Raw genomic sequence first — 14,729 nt, 5'->3', positions numbered from 1 at the left:
GCACTATAAGAAAAAAGACAAATTTGAGAAAAAAACAATATTTGTGATCTTTTGCTATTAACCACTTCAAGTCTGGACATTTTTAGCCCCTTCCTGTCCAGGCCAATTTTCAGCTTTCAGCGCTGTCACACTTTGAATGACAATTGCACGGTCATGCAACACTGTACCCATATGAATTTTTTAGCATTTTTTTTTTGACCGATATAACTTTATTTTGGTGACCAGAGACTGCGGACACAGTACAGGAGATGACCAGAGACTGAGAACATAGTACAGGAGATGACCAAAGACTGCGGACACAGTACAGGAGATGACCAAAGACTGCGGACACAGTACAGGAGATGACCAAAGACTGCGGACATACTACAGGAGATGACCAGAGACTGCGGACACAGTACAGGAGATGACCAGAGGCTGCGGACACAGTACAGGAGATGACCAGAGACTGCGGACACAGTACAGGAGATGACCAGAGACTGCGGACAGTACAGGGGATGACCTGAGACTGCGGACACAGTACAGGAGATGACCAGAGGCTGCGGACACAGTACAGGAGATGACCAGAGACTGCGGACACAGTACAGGAGATGACCAGAGACTGCGGACAGTACAGAGGATGACCTGAGACTGCGGACACAGTACAGGAGATGACCAGAGACTGCGGACAGTACAGGAGATGGCCAGAGACTGCGGACATAGCACAGGAGATGACCAGAGACTGCGGATATAGTACAGGAGATGACCAGAGACTGCGGACAGTACAGGAGATGGCCAGAGACTGCGGACATAGTACAGGAGATGACCAGAGACTGTGGACATAGTACAGGAGATGACCAGAGACTGCGGACATAGTACAGGTGATGACCAGAGACTGCGGACAGGGTACAGGAGATGACCAGAGACTGCGGACATAGTACAGGAGATGACCAGAGACTGCAAACATAGTAGAGGAGAGGACCAGAGACTGCGGACACAGTACAGGAGATGACCAGAGACTGCGGACAGATTACATGAGATGACCAGAGACTGCGGACAGATTACATGAGATGACCAGAGACTGCGGACAGATTGCATGAGATGACCAGAGACTGCGGACAGATTGCATGAGATGACCAGAGACTGCGGACATAGTACAGGAGATGACCAGAGACTGCGGACAGCAGAGGGATGACCAGAGACTGCGGACACAGTACAGGAGATGACCAGAGACTGCGGACAGTACAGGAGGTGACCAGAGACTGCGGACACAGTACAGGAGGTGACCAGAGACTGCGGACACTGTACAGGAGATGACCAGAGACTGCGGACACAGTACAGGAGATGACCAGAGACTGCGGACAGTACAGGAGATGACCAGAGACTGCAGACAGTACAGGGGATGACCAGAGACTGCAGACACAGTACAGAAGATGACTAGAGACTGCAGACATAGTACAGAAGATGACTAGAGACTGCAGACATAGTACAGGAGATGACTAGAGACTGCGGACAGTGCAGCGGATGACCAGAGACTGCGGACAGTACAGGGGTTGTGATGTGATTGGCTACAGCTAATCACATGGTACAGGTAGCCAGGTACCATGTGAGTATTGTGGGCCAATCACAGGTCACAAAAGTAAGCAAGCTGTTCATGAATATAAAGCCATTTAACAGGTTGTTTATGTTATGTGATTGGTATGATCAATTGTGATCACATGATGCACGGTTACCGGTAAACAGTGGTTAGCTCTCACGTGGACACATTGAACAGGTTAGATACTGAGCCATAAGAAGCAGAAAAGAACTGTTAAAGGGCCTGTGTAACAAGGTAATGGAACTTCATAAAGATGGAAAAGAATATATAAAGATATCTAAAGCCCTGCATATGCCACTCAGTACTGTTCAATCAATGATTAAAAAGTTTAAATTTTGGGGATCTCTTGGTACCAAGCCAAGGCCAGGTAGACCAAGAAAGATTGCATTCACGACTGCCAATAGTACTGTTCAAGATAGAAAAAAAACCTACAGGTAACCTCAGGAGAAATACATGGTGTGGTTGTTTCAAGGAGCACAATCAGAAGTACATTGGAGAGGGGTCAACAAGGTATATAGTAACAAGAATACCATCCCTACTGTGAAGCATGTTGGTGGCTCACTGATGTTATGGGGGTGTGTGAGCTCTAAAGATACAGGGAATTGTGTGAAAATTGATATGAATGCAGCATATCTGAAAATACTTGCAGACAATTTGCATTCTAAATGAGAGCTGCGCATGGGACGCTCTTGGACTCTCCATCATGGCAGTGACCCTAAGCTCAAGGCCAAGTTGGCCCTCCAGTGGTTACAGCAGAAAAAGGTGAAGATTCCGGAGTGGCCATCATAGTCTCCTGACCTTAATGTCATTGAGCCGCTCTGGGGAAATCTCAAACGTACGGTTCATGCAAGGCGACCAAAGACTTTGCATGACCTGGAGGCATTTTGACAAGACGATTGGGCGGCTCTACCACCTGCAGGAATTCGGGGACCTCATAGACAACTATTACAAAATACTGCACGTCGCCATTGATGCTAAAATGGGGCAATACACAGGATTAAGGACTAAGGGTGAGCAGACTTTTGAACAATCGGGGGCATTTCATTGGTTTATTTGTTGCCATGTTCTGTCTTGTAATTGGGCCATTCTGTTATGACCTCCAGTTACAGAATATGAATCCCATAAGCAATAAAAGAAACAGGTTTTGCCGGCTCACTCCAAAGGTAGGCCAACATTTTGCATAACATGTATACATCACTGACAGCAAGCACGTGTCTTCGTAAAGGAATCAGCTTGTTTGGGCCAGGTAATGAAAGTGGCAGAAAACATGGAGTTGGGCATGAACCTTTTAAGTCATCCCTTACAGCAGACGCTCGATTAACTTCATGGGTTTTGTATAAATACATTTCGGTTGTCACAATATACAGCTACAGTAAGTATCCTATAAAAAGAAAAAAAGTGAATTTGCCTAGGCTCAAGTGAGGCTGGAAGAAACGTTTCCTCAATCTCTTTTCCTCAGCAAGGGGCTGATCTATGTCAGGCATTCGTGGACACAGCTGTGAGCCAGCATCTACATCATGGGTGTCCAACCTTCCTGGGCCACATTGAACAAAGAGGAATTGCCTTGGGCCGCACATACTGTATACTAAACTAACAATAAGGAGAGCTGATGAGCAGAAAGTCAGGTAGATCACAAGTTACCGATCCCTGATATACAGTGGGGTAAAAAAGTATTTAGTCAGCCACCAATTGTGCAAGTTCTCCCACCTAAAAAGATGAGAGAGGCCTGTAATTGGCATCATAGGTAGACCACAACTATGAGAGACAAAATGAGAAAACAAATCCAGACAATCACATTGGCTGATTTGGAAAAAATTTATATGCAAATTATGGTGGAAAATAAGTATTTGGTGAATATGAAAAGTTCATCTCAATACTTTGTTATATATCCTTTGTTGGCAATGACAGAGGTCAAATGTTTCCTGTAAGTCTTCACAAGGTTGGCACACACTGTTGCTGGTATGTTGGCCCATCCTCCATGCAGATCTCCTCTAGAGCAGTGATGTTTTGGGGCTGTCGCTGGGCAACACGGACTTTCAACTCCCTCCAAAGGTTTTCTATGGGGTTGAGATCTGGAGACTGGCTAGGCCACTCCAGGACTTTGAAATGCTTCTTACGAAGCCACTCCTTTGTTGCCCGGGATGTATGTTTGGGATCATTGTCATGTTGGAAGACCCAGCCACGTTTCATCTTCAATGTCCTTGCTGATGGAAGGAGGTTTGCACTCAAAATCTCACGATACATGGCCCCATTCATTCTGTCCTGTACATGGATCAGTCGTCCTGGTCCCTTTGCAGAGAAACAGCCCCAAAGCATGATGTTGCCACCCCCATGCTTCACAGTAGGTATGGTGTTCTTTGGATGCAACTCAGCATTCTCTCTCCTCCAAACACGACGAGTTGTGTTTCTACCAAACGGTTCTATTTTGGTTTCATCTGACCATATGACATTCTCCCAATCCTCTTCTGGATCATCCAAATGCTCTCTAGCAAACTTCAGACGGGCCCGGACATGTACTGGCTTAAGCAGGGGGACACGTCTGGCACTGCAGGATCTGAGTCCCTGGCGGCGTAGTGTGTTACTTGTGGTAGCCTTTGTTACGTTGGTCCCAGCTCTCTGCAGGTCATTCACTAGGTCCTCCCGTGTGGTCCTGGGATTTTTGCTCACCGTTCTTGTGGTCATTTTGACCCCACGGGGTGAGATCTTGCGTGGAGCCCCAGATCGAGGGAGATTATCAGTGGTCTTGTATGTCTTCCATTTTCTAATAATTGCTCCCACAGTTGATTTGTTCACACCAAGCTGCTTGCCTATTGCAGATTCAGTCTTCCCAGCCTGGTGCAGGTCTACAATTTTGTTTCTGGTGTCCTTCGACAGCTCTTTGGTCTTCACCATAGTGGAGTTTGGAGTGTGACTGTTTGAGGTTGTGGACAGGTGTCTTTTATACTGATAACAAGTTCAAACAGGTGCCATTGATACAGGTAATGAGTGCAGGACAGAGGAGCCTCTTAAAGAAGAAGGTACAGGTCTGTGAGAGCCAGAAATCTTGCTTGTTTGTAGGTGACCAAATACTTATTTTCCACCATAATTTGCAAATAAATTCTTTCCAGATCAGCCAATGTGATTGTCTGGATTTGTTTTCTCATTTTGTCTCTCATAGTTGAGGTCTACCTATGATGCCAATTACAGGCCTCTCTCATCTTTCTAAGTGGGAGAACTTGCCCAATTGGTGGTGACTAAATACTTTTTTGCCCCACTGTAGATAATGTACCCATCTTGTGTATTACAACTTTTTAGCCATTTTTTTTTATTAGAAAAGTAAGAAGGAACATAAAACGAGTGCGATGTTTGACACTGTTTTCGATAAACTAACACATCAATATCTGGTTCGATGGATGTAGTAGCAATTCTGAATGAATACTCAAGTTGCTCTTCAGATGTTTTGGTTCTAATTTTGCCCGTCGTGTGCTTCATCCTTGAAAATAGTTGCTCACCAATATAGGTGCTGCCTAAAACTGATGACATGAATAAGTCGTGATGAAGAGTGGGAGATTTTTCTTTGGGATGATGAAACTTATAAAAAGTCCAGAAAAGAGACATTGTCAAAATCTTCTTTGTTAAGTGTAAACGTATTTTTACAAAAAAAAATATTTTAAAAAATCAGCATTTTTAAGTAAGTTGACAATTTTGTGTTGTGCTGCATTAATAGCCGTCTAGTGCCGCAGGTTGGACAAGCTTGATCTACATCAGGGGTCTCCAAACTTTCTAAACAAAGGGCCAGTTCACTGTTCTTCAGACTTTAGGAGGGCTGAACGGTGACCATCGGGAGTAGAACATGGTATTATGGGGGAATAGTTTCCCATCATTGGTGTCAGTGGGAGGAATAGTGCCCCATCATTGGTGTCAGTGGGAGGAATAGTGCCCCATCATTGGTATCAGTGGGAGGAATAGTGCCCCATCATTGGTATCAGTGGAAGGAATAGCGCCCCATCATTGGTATCAGTGGGATCAGCAGTGTCCCATCATTGGTATCAGTGGGAGGAATAGTGCCCCATCATTGGTATCAGTGGGAGGAATAGTGCCCCATCATTGGTATCAGTGGGATCAGCAGTGTCCCATCACTGGTATCAGTGGGAGGAATAGTGCCCCATCATTGGTGTCAGTGGAAGGAATAGAGTGCCATCATTGGTATCAGTGGGAGGAATAGTGCCCCATCATTGGTATCAGGGGGAGGAATAGTGCCCCATCATTGGTATCAGTGGGAAGAATAGTGCCCCATCATTGGTGTCAGTGGAAGGAATAGTGCCCCATCATTGGTATCAGTGGAGGAATAGTGCCCCATCATTGGTGCCAGTGGGAGGAATAGTGCCCCATCATTGGTGTCAGTGGGTGGAATAGTGCCCCATCATTGGTGTCAGTGGAAGGAATAGTACCCCTTCATTGGTGTCAATAGGAGGAATAGTGCCCCATCATTGATGTCTGTGGGAGGAATAGTATCCCTTCATTGGTGTCAGTGGGAGGAATAGTGCCCCATCATTGGTATCAGTGGGAGGAATAGTGCCCCATCATTGGTGTCAGTGGGAGGAATAGTGCCCCATCATTGGTGTCAGTGGGAGGAATAGTGCCCCATCATTGGTGTCAGTGGGAGGAATAGTGCCCCATCATTGGTGTCAGTGGGAAGAATAGTGCCCCATCATTCTTATCAGTGGGAGGAATAGTGCCCCATCATTGGTGTCAGTGGGAGGAATAGTGTCCCATCATTGGTGTCAGTGGGAGGAATAGTGTCCCATCATTGGTGTCAGTGGGAGGAATAGTGCCCCATCATTGGTGTCCGTGAGAGAAATATTGTCCCATCATTGGTGTGAGTGGGAGGAATAGGGCCCCGGTGTCAGTGGCAGGAACTATGCTTCACTGTTGCTGATGGTGGAATAAGGGCCCAGGGCCCATAGAAAAGCAGACAAAGGGCCACATCCAGCCCCAGGGCGGTAGTTTGGAGACCACTGATCTACTTGATTGTGTCATCTCAATCCATAAAGTAGATGGTGACCCTGGATGATGCCTGAGCAAAGATGGCTCCATCCTTCTGTAGAGAAAAGCAGATGAATGCATTGCCAGGGGAAGTGCTGAAATCTCGTGTCAAGGGTAATAAATAACTGGAAAGTATTACTCTTATGCATGACTACATCAAATAAATACATCAAATGTAGCCCACCTTAAAGTCCTTTATCCTTTCTTTTTTTAATCTGAAATAATTTGTATTAGTATTGAAAGTCCATGCCCTTTAAGAAAACTGATCTGTACTAAAAAAACGAAATTGCACTGTACTGCTTACTGTCTCCATGTTCCAGCGCTGCCATCCTGCTCTCCTCCAGTGATGCTCTTTTTTTAGATTTAATGATGCCCAGGTCATTTAACCTACTTATTGTGAGCCCAGGGTGTCATAAACCCTCCTCCCCCCTCCTGGGGTCACGTCATCACGCCAGCCTGAGCAGAAAGTACTTCTGCAGATTTATAGCGGGAGAGAAACCCAGACTGTGTGTGTGCTGTATGTCCACATCCAAGCAATTCATGCACAACTATGAACCGCATATGTAGTCGTGGACATATAGAAGTGAATTATGTACCATATCTATTAAACAACATTAATAATTACTCTCTACATAGGGGTTCACAACACGCAAAGATTCCTGTTAACGTTCACGTGTTTTGGGGAATCCTTCTTCAGGAGAACATGTGACAGAATCAGTACACCAGAACCCACTCCTATTCCTTAACCCCTTGGCGCCGGCTCCTCCCGGCTCTTTAAGGGTTTCAGACACCGGGAGGCAGGGCGGGGTTTTCAGGTCATGTGACTGCCGTGATTCGTCGTCACAGCGGTCATATGATCGGGAAAGGTCCCGATCGAAAGAGGAGATCGGGACCTTTCCATGAGTACTGGACATGTGTGCTAGGAGCACGCAGAACGCGCACTCTCAGCACATATGTTTTTCTTAATTGCATGCAAATGTGCGGTCAATCGGCGTCAAGGCCCAGACGCCGGGAGGCCGCACATTTGCGTGCGGCCGGTGCAAAGAGGTTAATAGAGTGATAGCCTGTATGGTAATCTGGAATTCATAGCATGTGTATGTTGCCCACAGAGGTGCAAATGAGTAAGCCAAGGTACTGCCTCTCTTGTGGGAAATTCAGATACCTTGAGTAAACAGCCAATGGTTTTGTACACATAATTAAGGATAAGTTCACCTTTTTCCACAAAAATAATAAATGCACATTTTAGTTGCAGGTAAAAAAATGTGCATTTATTATTTTTGGTTGCAGGAGCAACCAAAAAATTGGATCGCTGGTGCCTTGCAGGTCTCCTGTAGACCTGTCAGTGTACCTTAGATTGTACGCCCCTTGAGGGTTAGGGACTGATGTGAATGTACAATATATATATAAAAAGTGCTGCCTACATTGACAGTGCTATATAAGCACCTGAAATAAATAAATATCTGTGTGCCTGTACCAGGGGTGGACTGACCATTTGGAAACTCGGGCACTGCCCGAGGGCCCGGGGTCAGTAGGGGGCCCCATGAGATGCCCCTGGTACCTTTTTCATAGGCTTTTTTGAGTTTGGGCAAGGACATAGGGGCCCCATGATCCCCTATTGCCCGGGGGCCCCATGAGTTGTCAGTCCGCCCCTGGCCTGTACATCCCGTATGGGCAAGCAGATACTTATTGACAGGAAGACCCAGTGAACTGTCTCGGTGCTCCGAGCGCCGTGGTAGTTCATTGAGAACCTCAAGCCGACAGCCACAAAGGCTGTTGGAACTTGTAGTGTTCTCGTTCACAGAACTGAGTGAGTGACACGGCTGGGCAGGCAGAGCCCCGCATGGCGACGGCTTTTAAAAATTGTGACAGCTAGCGGGGAGGAGAAAATCCCCTGTTAGCTGTCACAATGGGGAGCGGTGGGGGATGGGGCGCTCAGTTCGTAACATGTTACACCCTGATTATGGATGTAACGTGTTACGAAAAAAGGGGAACTTATCCTTTAAAATAGAAGGACCAACTTCCCAATGGGGAACCATCCAGACCCAATGTAAGTAAGACACCAGAAAGACAGCATGGTAGTCAAAGTAGTCAAGGCACATATATTCCAAAGATGGGGCTCTTGATGAGTATCTTATAAAGAAACTCAGTTCACATCAATCCAGCCTGTATGAATACATAGATGGATATGGTGACTTATATTGGGTCTGGATTGGGTGTATTTACCACAAGGCAAAGAAGGCATTTGCCTAGGGCGGCATTTTTCAGGGGGGCAGCAGCATCTTTCAGGGGGCAGCGGGATTTTTCAGGGGGGCAGCGCCGCCCCCCAAAACAAGGGATGGAAGCAGGGACACACGCAGAATGGGGACCAGGTGGGATCTGAGAGAGGCTACTTGATGGTGTATGCAGAGCCTGACTCTTGTTTTGGGGATGTCTGGAGTTGTGAAGGTGAGTGTCTTCTCTCTCACAGGGTTGGGGGGAGTTTTGTCAGTGTATGGGGGGCGGTGGTATTGGAAGGCTCTCTTGGGTGGGGGTGGGGTGTTGTTGGTCTATGTCAGGCTCTCTTTGTGAGGGAGGGAGTTGCTGCTTGGTGTCAGGGTCTCTCTGTGGGGGGGAGCCAATTTTTGTTTTGCCTAGGGCAGCACGACACCTAAATACACCACTGGTGGGATCTGAGAGGGGCTACTTGATGGTGTATGTAGAGCCTGACCCTTGTTCCCGGGAATGTCTGGAGTTGTGAAGGTGAGTGTCTTCTCTCCCACAGGGTCGGGGGGAGTTTTGTCAGTGTATGGGGGGCGGTGGTAGTGGAAGGCTCTCTCAGGTGGGGGTGGGGTGTTGGTGGTCTATTTCAGGCTCTCTTTGTGAGGGAGGGAGTTGCTTCTTGGTGTCAGGGTCTCTCTGTGGGGGGGGGGCAATTTTTGTGTTGCCTAGGGCAGCACGACACCTAAATACACCACTGGTCTGGATGGTTCCCCATTGGGAAGTTGGTCCTTCTATTTTAGTTGTTAATTGCTTAACTGTTCATTGAATGTATCTGAATTTCCCACCCGAGAGGCAGTGGCTTCACCTTGGCTTACTCATTTGCACCTCTGTGGGCAACATACACAAATGCTATGTATCCCATTCCACCCAACTGACTGATATTACTCTATTAAAGCTTAGGAGTGGATTCCAGTGTGCCGATTCTGTCACGTGTTCCTGAAGAAGGATTCCTGAAACGCGCCGAGTCCACATGTGAACAGCATTCAGAATCTTTGCATTTTGTTAACCCCTATGTGTAAAGTAATTTCTTATGTTGCGTAATAGTGTCAGGAATCCCGGGGTCCGCCGCGGCGCACGGGACTGCGCATATGCAAATTACCTAGGCGCAGCAACATGCGGGTGCTGGGACTCAGGCGCCCGTGGCGGCAGTTGCAGCCGCGCATGCGCACACGGGTGCGCGCCAGGCACCAATGACAGCGCGGGGTGCGCAATTTAAACAGACCCCTGCTGTGCACAAATTGCCGTATGGTCTTTACTCCTGCTTTTCCTGTTCGTTGTTCCTGAGAGATTGCCTTTGTTGCCGACCCAGCCTGACCCGGATTGCCATGACCTTCTCCCGCCCTGACCCCTGGCTTGTCTTGACCATTCTTCTGTCTTCTCCTGTTTACCTGACCTCCTGTTGCTGAACCTGGCCTGTGACCCGTTGATCCTTTTGCCTGCCGCTCTGTACCGTCTGCCTCCGCTGTTACCGACCTGGCCTGTCTGACTACGCTACACTCCGCCTCTTCACATCATGCTCTCACCTGTTACTTGCCACTGGCAACTACCTCTACCGCAGTCGGTTGTACTTGGGGACCTGGTCTCAGACTGCTCCAAGTCCATCCCCACCATCAGGGGCTCCTGTGAAACAGCAGGCTGGGGCTTAGATTCCGCGCCCTGAGGAATTCCGGTCTGTGGGTCGCTAGAGGCTACCGCCAGTCAGCTCCTGACAAATAGATTTTTAATGGTTCATAATAGTTGTTTTTACTGTGTTTCTCTTCTATATGTCCCACATGACTGCATATTTTGTTCACAGTAGTACTTCTACAGAGGATGGTGCTAACACATACCTATGTGCTCTTCTATGCAGTAGTAAGTACCACCATCCGGCAGATAAGAAGAGGAAAGAACAAAAAGAGGGCGCACAGGCCTAGTGCATTACCATAAAAAATGTTTAATAAAAAATAAAGTAGGTGTTGTACTCACAAACGACAATATAGTCAAGGCACATCATAGAAGAACAGCTGGATCAACACCGCGCTGAGTAACAGTCCACAATAGGGAGTTTAGACATCCAAAAGGCTGACGCGTTTCGAGGACTTGCCTCTGAGGAAGAGGCAAGTCCTCGAAACGCGTCAGCCTTTTGGATGTCTAAACTCCCTATTGTGGACTGTTACTCAGCGCGGTGTTGATCCAGCTGTTCTTCTATGATGTGCCTTGACTATATTGTCGTTTGTGAGTACAACACCTACTTTATTTTTTATTAAACATTTTTTATGGTAATGCACTAGGCCTGTGCGCCCTCTTTTTGTTCTTTCCCCATTCAGTATATTTGGATTCCCCCGGTCCATTTGAGGGCAGCAAGGTGTGCATGTTCCAGGACATTCTTAATGTGGTTGTAGCATCGAGTCCATCCCCAAGCGCAGGAGCATTTGTGTTTGCTGGCAGATAAGAAGACCCTGCTCGCCTTGTGACCGGCCAGGAGACACTTGGGGGGAAAAAATTTTACCAAAATTTGCCAGCATTTATTTAGAATTAAATAGATTTTATACAGCCTCAACCAAAACTGTAAAATATCAGTTCTATAAATTAAAAATAAAGTTTCCCAATTTCTCTTTTTTTTTTTGCTGTGTTTGGTGTAGCAGGTTGGCCTAACGATTCGTAATACTGCAATGTCTGCAATTTCCCAGAAGAATTTTATCAGTGTTATTGCTGCAATCCCTGTGGCATCTGGAAGTGTATAAATCCCCCACTGTATCCCCTTCGAAATAACATGCCAGAAGCATTCTCCCATGAACATTAAATGAGAATCCTGACTGTAATCAACACTGTGTAGTTCTGGCGCCATTACCACATATAACATATTTACTATCTACAGCGCTGAGCGAACTGTTGGCGCTTTATAAATACTGTATAATAATAATAATCTGCACAATTTTGCCATAAATGAAGCTTTAAGTTGAATTGTACTGATATTTCCATGGAAAAAAATTAACTTTTTCTTTATTTTAAGAAGGTTTTTTAGTGTTTGTGTTGTGTACAACTAATTTGTATAGTTGTGGGTTTTTTTTTTTACTCTTTATTTGTAATTGTTTTTTGTGTGCTAATGCGGTAAATTGATTTTTTTTCTACTTTTTGCTGTCTGTGCTTTGTTTCTGAAAAAAAGAAAAAACAAGTTAATTTCATAATTAGAATATGGTGCAAAAGTTCATTTATTTTATTTTTGCAACTTAAAAGGTGAAACTAATATATGAGACTCATTACATGCAAAGCAAGATAGTTCAAGCCGTGATTTGTTATAATTGTGATGATTATGGCTTACAGCTCATGAAAACCCCAAATCCACAATCTCAGAAAATGAGAATATTACATGCAATCAATAAAACAAGGATTGTACATAGAACAATATCGGACCTCTGAAAAGTAGAAGCTGCATATGTACTCAGTACTTGGTTTGAGCCCCTTTGCAGCAATTATTGCCTCAATGCGGCGTGGCATGGAAGCTATCAGCCTGTGGCACTGCTGAGGTGTTATGGAAGACCAGGATGCTTCAATAGCGGCGTTCAGCTCTTCTGCATTGTTCGGTCTCATGTTTCTCATCGATCTCTTGGCAATGCCCCATAGATTCTCTATGGGGTTCAGGTCAGGCGAGTTTGCTGGCCAATCAAGCACAGTAATCCCACGGTCATTGAATCAGGTTTTGGTGCTTTTGGCAGTGTGGGCGGTGCCAAGTCCTGCTGGAAAATGAAGTCAGCATCCCCATAAAGCTCGTCTGCGGAAGGAAGCATGAAGTGCTCCAAAATCTCCTGGTAGACGGCTGCGTTGACCCTGGACCTAATGAAGCACAGTGGACCAACACCAGCAGATGACACGGCTCCCCAAATCAACACAGACTGTGGAAACTTCACACTGGACTTCAAGCATCTTGCAGTGTGTGCCTCTCCATTCTTCCTCCATACTCGGGGTCCTTGGGCCTCTCCATTCTTCCTCCATACTCGGGGTCCTTGTGCCTCTCCATTCTTCCTCCATACTCGGGGTCCTTGGGCCTCTCCATTCTTCCTCCATACTCGGGGTCCTTGGGCCTCTCCATTCTTCCTCCATACTCTGGGTCCTTGGGCCTCTCCATTCTTCCTCCATACTCGGGGTCCTTGGGCCTCTCCATTCTTCCTCCATACTCGGGGTCCTTGGGCCTCTCCATTCTTCCTCCATACTCAGGGTCCTTGGGCCTCTCCATTCTTCCTCCATACTTGGGGTCCTTGGGCCTCTCCATTCTTCCTCCATACTCGGGGTCCTTGGGCCTCTCCATTCTTCCTCACAATATTCTCATTTTCTGAAATTGTGGATTTGGGGTTTTCATGAGCTGTAAGGCATAATCATCACAATGATGACAAATCACGGCTTGAACTATCTTGCTTTGCATGTAATGAGTCTATCTCATATATTAGTTTCACCTTTTAAGTTGCATTACTGAAATAAATGAACTTTTGCACGATATTCTAATTTTTCAAGTTTCACCTGTATATTTTTGATTGAACTCTGTCACCTTATTGTCTTACAATGTAAGTAATAAGATACACAAATTAATAAACCTGAAATAAATTATTTTGTTTTCTGAAAATATAATTAACCGTGATGACGATAGAAATGTGCACAGATAAAAAAAAAAACAGTTGAATAGAGAATTAAATGACACACGATACCTGGTTTACCTGCCAAAGTATTTCATTCTGCTGCAGTCGCCGTGTCCTTACCAACCGTGACTCAAAGTAAACTCAAAGTAAGTGCCGGCATAAAAAAAACAAATAGCTCAGGACCCCCTCCCCCAATCCATATCAGGCCCTTCTGTTCTGATAAGTATTTTTAGGGGATTCCCACACCAAATTTTTTTTTAAAATGGCATGGGTTTCCCTAAAATCCAAACCAGACCCTTAGGTCTAGTATGGATTTTAAGGGGAACCACGAGCTGAAATTGGAAAATAAATGGAATAGGGTCCATCCCAAAATCCATACCAGACTCTTATTTGAGCATGTGATCTTACATCCCTCAGTTAAAGGGTGCACAAAGGATTGCTTTTTTTTTAAGTACAGGAGTACTTCGGTTTACGAATTTAATGCGTTCTGCGGGACTTTTCGAATTACGAAAAATTTGTAAACCAAAACGCAGTTTCCCATAGGAATGCATTGAAAACCAATTCATCCGTTCCGGAGGTCAGAAAAAAGTAAAAGAAAGTCTACCTGTTCAAAACTCTTTATAAAATGCACTTTAAAGGCATAAATACTGTACAGGGACATGATAAAAATAAAAATTTGTAAATGCATTGAAAACCAATTAATCCATTCCGGAGGTCAGAAAAAAGTAAAAAAAAAAAGTTTATCTGTTCAAAACTCTTTATAAAGTGCACTTTAAAGGCATAAATACTGTACAGGGACATGATTAAAAAAAATTCGTAAATGCATAGAAAACCAATTAATCCGTTCGTATTGCGAAAACAATTTGTAAACCGAGGCATTATTTTCAATGGATTTTCATTTGTAAACTGAAAATTACTTTAACCGAGGCGTTCGCAAACCGAGGTATGCCTGTATAGTGATTTTGGCATGCTCAAATTTTAAGTACAATGAAGAAAAAAAGTGACCTAGAGGTGCTGGTTCAAAGTAGTGAGAGGTCAAAAATATTTGAAGAGGCCACTGGCTCAGGTTAAAAAATCGCAAACTGGTCAGAGAAACTCTCCTTTCATCAGGTCTTCAGTTAAAATTAGGAACCTAAGTGGACTCAAATTAGGGCGTTCCTGTGTGAATCTGTGTAGGGAAGCTAATTGCTGGATTGGGAAAGTTTCTGGCCAGCAGTATCTGTGATCAATCAAGATATTGATTTCAAGAGTCAATCAAGAGA

The sequence above is a fragment of the Staurois parvus genome, unplaced genomic scaffold, assembly GCF_062004578.1.
Source record: "Staurois parvus isolate SC_StPar_1 unplaced genomic scaffold, SC_StPar_1.0 ptg001357l, whole genome shotgun sequence".
In the NCBI taxonomy this organism is placed as follows: Eukaryota; Metazoa; Chordata; class Amphibia; order Anura; family Ranidae; genus Staurois; species Staurois parvus.
Note: the sequence above shows the minus strand (reverse complement) of the source record.